At 45.9% G+C, this 6,314-nt stretch overlaps 1 long non-coding RNA gene across 3 annotated transcripts; it reads right to left on the reverse strand.

Moving 5' to 3' along the window:
• Positions 1-453: 453 nt before the first annotated feature.
• Positions 454-4,158, reverse strand: LOC143843347 (uncharacterized). Of its 3 annotated transcripts, none has more exons than XR_013233539.1 (3): positions 3,190-4,158; positions 1,083-1,150; positions 454-969 (listed from the first exon to the last, which is right to left on the reverse strand). It is a non-coding gene; the product is annotated as an uncharacterized LOC143843347 (long non-coding RNA). The 3 variants fall into 3 exon arrangements; XR_013233544.1 differs by having other exon boundaries at positions 454-979; XR_013233547.1 differs by having other exon boundaries at positions 454-643; positions 807-1,150.
• Between the last annotated feature and the right edge of the window lie 2,156 nt (positions 4,159-6,314).

Here is a 6,314-nt window from a genome sequence, read left to right on the forward strand (position 1 = left end):
ATTTGTCCATGGTGTTTAGAAGTGCATACGTTCAACTGTTGTGAAATTCCTTCTTCATAATCATCATTGGTGGCAGGATGAAGGCAGATGTTTTTGAGTACATAATAGCTACAAATGTTTTCAAGTTGCAATTTGCAAAGCAGGCATGCTCTTCCTTGTACTGAACAGGAGGCAGGCAGTTCTTTGAATCATCACAAAGATTCTGCCTTCATCTTGCATTTTAAGGAAGGATAAAATGTGGAGCATCTCCAGATGTTTTCAAAGAACAGGTCAAAATGACTACTACCAGCTGTGTTTTTTTAAAAATTTACTGAGCTAAGAACACAAAATGAGCACATTCATGTATTTATTATAGTCTTCCTACAATACATATATAAAGGCAAACAATTTCTCAGCAACATCAGACATGTCAATAACAATATCCTTTCTCCAAAAAGCTAATGAACATGGAAAAATATTTGCATATAACCATTGTAACACATGGCCCTTCAGGCTCACGCATCTTCTTTCTATTTAAATTCTGAAGGATGTCTTCCTGTTGTCCTCTTAATGTTCAAAAGAAAAACCTTTCAAAGGGATGTGAACATCTCTTTAACTCCCCAATGCTGTTAAAAAAAATAGCTTCATTATGTTTTCAGGCCATCTAAAATAACAGAAACAAGAGTCAACCAGGATTTGACTTTGTAAACAAGGCAGAAATTCAAGTTATTTCCTCATTTAGTCAGAAGAGAATCACTTTGCTCTCTATGTTATAGTTAGCTAAAATTTCAGTCAAGCTTTTAAAAAATGTCAACACAACTGCCTACCTGATCAAAGGAAAACAAAAAGCCCGTGCTCATACACACGCAAATGAGGACTGGCATTGTTGAATTTGATATAAATCATGGGTGCCGGGCATGGTGTAGAGAGAAGAGAACCTTCTGCCAAAGTCGGGCCTTGAAAAATAGCATCTTTTATAGGGAAGTTGTTCTGAAACAAACTGAAATGTTAATAATGGAAGTGTATGCATAGAAACAAGGCTTTCAGCAGCAATATTTTACCCAGTAAATGAAAAGAGCCATAAGAGGAGTGTTACTACTTACTGCTACATAATGATCCATCCAAGCTGTTGTTATGGCTCCATTTGCCTTCTTTACAGGCCCCATTGCTGCTGTAAAAGAGAAACAGCAAAATAGCTGAACAGAACAACTTGCCTAGAAGTTTGTTCTAGTATCATCTGCAAAGTCCACACCCCAGTTATTTAAGATATAATGTTGAGTCACAAGAAACTTTGTTGTGAACTCTGTGGGTTGGAACCTTGATCTAAGGGTCTAAGAAACTTCTCTGTGAGCCCTAGAGGTGGGAGCATTAGCCCCACTTCCTCAGTAAAGGTACTTTCACAGAACGAATGGCCATTTTACTGGTTGACCTTACTCCTTGTTCCAAATTTGCTATGGGACTGTCTTGTTCACAGCTCGGACCACATCAGCCAATGGGAAATGATAGCCACTTAAATAAGATGCATCCCTCCCATAACCCACCTGCCCTTTCATAGGATCCTGTGGGATTAGCCAGGTATATCTAGTGATGTCACTAAAGGAGAGTTATTAAAATTAAATAGGACTGGGTTTTGATTAGTTAGGCCTTAAGTAATTGGCTGGAATAGGGCAAAGATAGCTAAGGATAATTGGCGAGCATTGTGAGCCATTGGATTTGATGGAAGATCATTTCCTTAATCACCTATCCCATGTCTTCTGGCAGGGTGTGTGGCCAAGGGATACTCTCAATGTCCAGCAACATTGTTTCAAACCTGGTATGGGACTTTCAGCACATTGAGGGAGGGAACTTGGCATGTTGACATGAACAGAGAACTGTGTATGAATATATCTATTTTATTTACATACAGCTGCATGAGGTGGGCCAAGTGAGCCACCATCTGATTTACAAATTTAACAGTACTCCCTTTTAAGGTCACAATGCCACCATTGCTGTATAGAGCCCATTCTAGAGAACTGATAAATCACTATGATACACTCAATGGTGATTTCTGTCTCCATTTCATTTGCAAATGTAGCAGTTGCTAGAGTACCACTTCAAAGGGGTGCCTCAGAAGACAAAGAAAATAACAAGATGTCATCTTTCAAATGCACAGATTAATCTACTTCTTAAAAGTGCTATGAGTTACTCTGTGGTTAATAGGCATTCTCGGGTTTTTTGAAGGGCCATTAGGTGCTAAGGAAAGGAAATATTAAATAGATCATCTAATGGCTTGTAAATCATAGCACATAGGGAGTTATTCTGAAGTTTCAATCCCTCCCAGCTTCTGGAGATGGCTCTTTAAAGAACCCACTGATAAGAGTTTACTTGTACTAGGATATTTAACTTTATGGAGGCCTGTTATATATTTCCTTTGTGTGCCACATTTATGAGCAAGCACTCTGTACAGGAAGGTATTGAAATCCACCCGTGGAGAGCTTAGTATATTAATTCATTGGGTCTGTAAAACACAGGGCATGCACCCTATGCAAATTAAAAGGCACATCAAAGAGAAGCAAAGGAAAGCAGGTTGGCAAACCAGGAATTATACATGTAGGATAGAGTCACCATATTTTATAAGGCTATTTCCTAAATGTGGTTCAAAAAATGTCAACGAAACCCACTTCTCTGCTGTAAATGGAAGGGTACAGTTTTCTACCTGAAAATGGGGCATATTCTAGCAGAATGCAAATGACTGCAAGCCTTCAAGCTTAAAAGACTGAGCCTGCAAGTCCTGAACACAATCTTCACAATCCCATTCCTGTTCCTGCTAGTATGCTGCATTGGTTTAATGTGTATAGTTTACAAGAGAGTGTACAGAATGCAGACAGTTCCTGTCTCAGAGAGTTTATCATCTGAGAACTGTACATGCCATCCCATCCTTATATCATAGCCTATAATAGCAAAGCGCTTCTGTTCTCCACATGATATATGGGTTTGTCAGTTTTTATGCCAGCAAAAGACCCTTTCAGACACAGATTGAGAGACTTTACATGTGATTGAGAGAATCCATGAGCCATTTGTAAGCAATTCTGTTAAATCCAATCTTGGTCCATCTACACTGATCATCAGTCTGTTTTCAGATCAAAATCAAGGTGCTGGTGTTGACCTTTAAATCTCTGTATGGTTTGAACTGGCATACCTGAAAGACTGCCTACTTCATTATGAACCTACCTGGTCACTATGATAATCTTCCAAGGTCCTATTTTGGGGGCCTTTACCTTCTGAAATTAGACATGTGGCAGCCCAAGGTTTCTTAGCTGTGACACAAAAATTTGGTACTGTCTCCAGACTCACATTTTCCTTGGCTATGCCATAAGTCCAGCTGGACGCATTCCTGCAAGGCAAAAACACAGCGGTAAGCAGGGATCGCGGACTCCCCTCTGCCGGCATCCTCCAGGGGCTTCCACAGCCTTCAGTTGGCCAACATCCACTGGGGTCCATCAGCCTGCCTCCACGGACTTCCACCTGCGGATGGCCACTGGCTCACATTCACACCCACATTCACGCCAGTGCGCCGCACTGAGGACGGGTAGCCACACAGAAACGGACACCCCACCATTCACACATACATTCACACACACATTCACGCCAGTGCACTGCGCTGAGGGTAGAAAGCCCCTCAGTTATGGAACACCCCATTCACACACACATTCACACACACACACTCCCCAGCTGCCATTGCCAATTTCTGCCCCCTTCCAACCAATCGAGTTCTGCCAGCTTCCATCAGCTAACGTCATCAGGCGCTTCTGACCATGGCACTCCGGCAGCTTCGAGTTGCCAGTTAGCACTGCTTACACTACAAGTTGCCCCACATAGCGGGACAACTTGCCTTTGGCCCCTCTCCCCTCCACAGGATCAGTCTCCTCCTCTCAGCATCCCTTCTGCCTGGATCTGGGTGCCTGCCTGTGTCTGGAGGAGAAACAGAGAGATACACAGGACTTGAAGGCCTCCCTGAGAACTCAGGGGCTGTTGGACACTGGCCAGCGGGACGGTCCTCCCAGGATTGCTTCCCTGCTCCCTGGGATGAAGAGCCCCACACCAGCAGGGCAGCAAACTCTTCGTCACAAATCCCTCGGTTTCCATGGGTTCCCAGCCTTCCTCTGGGATGCACAGGGTGTGTCACTTGGGTCAGCAGTCCTCAACCTTCCCTTCAAAGGCCCCCTCATCCCCAGGCTGGCCTGCCTGCCTCTGAGCAGGCCATCCTCTGAGCAGGCCATACTCTCCCCGTGGTAACGAAGCCCTCTGGGGAGTGGCCCTGTGATGTCACACAAGGGCATAGTAATGAGCCCCTCCCCCTCCTGCCTCTGGGTCATGAGCTGTGGCTGTGTCATTGTGTCAGGGAGGCCGTGGAAGCTCAGAGTTTGCCCCTCCTACCCAGCTCTTATGTCATCTGGTGCCCAAGCTCAGTTCTTCACACCCAGACGAGGAGAAAGAAAAATTCCCCCTCCTCTCACCTCCCCTTTAGACATTTCCCGGTCAGCTCACAAGTGAGCCTTCCAGAAACCTCCAGGGCCCACCTGGATGCTCAGAAACCGATGACCTCTCAGAGCTAGGATGATCCAACACCGATGCAAAAAAACTGAGTTGAGGCTTCCAAACTAGCTATGATAACTGATTCTGCCTATTAAAAACAACAACTGAAACCCCCCCTGCTTGACTTGGTGTTTTGATGGCAGCCAATCACTGCATTGAATTTATAACATGTAGAACATATCAAATGTCTAAAAAAGGCAGAAGCAAAAAAGTCAAACATTCTGATATTATATGTACACTAGCTTCAAAGCCCGTTCCTAATAACGGGCCCTGAAAGGGTCCCCTCCCCTGGCCCCTGGTCAGGCAGTTAAGGTGGCTTTGAGCCACAGCTCACAGCCAAATCAAGTGGGGTGGGCGGGGGCTGGGCAGCTCATTAGCAGGCCCGCGACAGAGCTCCTTAACAGGCAGTCAGCAGGCTGGGAGGCTCTCGTGAGCAGGCCCAGCCTAGCAAGCTAGGAGGCCCTTGTTAGCAAGCCCTCCTCCATGACCCTTTGCCCAGGGCCCTCTCACCTGCTGCTGGCTCCAGGCACTGAGGCATCTGAGAGCAAAGAGGATAGAGTCCAGGGCCGGAGGGTGGGAGCCGCAGGGGCAGGGCCAATCAAGACAAAGCTGGCTGCACCCTGATTGGCCCTATTCCAACTTGGACAGCCAGACATATCCCACCCCCTAGGCTGTTTCTTCAGAAATATATAGAGGAACAACAATGGATAAGGATATATATGGATAAGGATATATATCCCCCGTGCAATCTTCCCACCCGCCCCCACCATCCCTGCTCACCTCTGCTGCCCTGAACCAGCCCTCCCTCCTCCCGTGCAATCTCCCCACCCACCCCCACCATCCCCGATCACCTCCACTGCCGCTTACCAGCCCCCACCCACCCACACCCTCCCCACTTTTGCCACCCATCGCTACTGTCCACTCCCCCTATGGCACCTTACCCCCCTCTTCCTCTCACCCCTGCCCCATCCCCCCTTTCATGCCACCTACCTGACTCCCTTCCTGCCTTCCTTCCTCCCAGCATTACCTTTGTCCTTCCTTCCTCCCTCCCTCCCTCCCTCCCATCTGCCTTTTTCTCGCTCCGTTTCTCTCCCTCTTCTCTTGTCTCTTTCTGCCTTCCTCCCTTTCTGTCTTTTTCTCTGTCTCTCTTTCTGCCTTTCTTCCTTCCTTCTGCCCATCCATCCATCCACCCTGCTAATGCCCGCTGTATTTTTCATGCCACCTATCTGACTCCCTGCCTTCCTTCCTCCCAGCATTCCCTTCCTCCCTTCCTTCCTTCCTTCCTTCCTTCCTTCCTTCCTTCCTTCCTCCCTCCCTCCCTCCTATCTGCTTTTTTCTTGATCCCTGTTTCTCTACCTCTTTTTTTGTGTCTTTCTGTCTTCCCCCCTTTCTTTCTGTCTTTCTCTCTGTCTCTCTCCCTTTCTTCCTTCCTTCTGCCCATACATCTACCCACCCCGCTAGCGCCCACTGTATTTTGGGCACAGCGGGCTTAATATCTAGTATAAACACATTGCAATTAGGATGGGAACAATGTATAAGGTCAGAATCTAGAATATGTTTGTAAAATAATGGCAATTTGCATGGTACAGTCTGGGCAGCCATTTTTTTTAGTTCTTTTCAGAAACACCACTGTAGTTTTCGGCAATGAAAACAAGATTAAGTACCTTATGAGAAGCACAGAAATAAAGCACTCTTTTCATATCAATAAACTTTTTTTACATTGGAGGACATTCAGAATCCTGCACATCCATAAGCTGTCT

Source organism: Paroedura picta, chromosome 1 (assembly GCF_049243985.1).
Source record: "Paroedura picta isolate Pp20150507F chromosome 1, Ppicta_v3.0, whole genome shotgun sequence".
NCBI lineage: Eukaryota > Metazoa > Chordata > Lepidosauria > Squamata > Gekkonidae > Paroedura > Paroedura picta.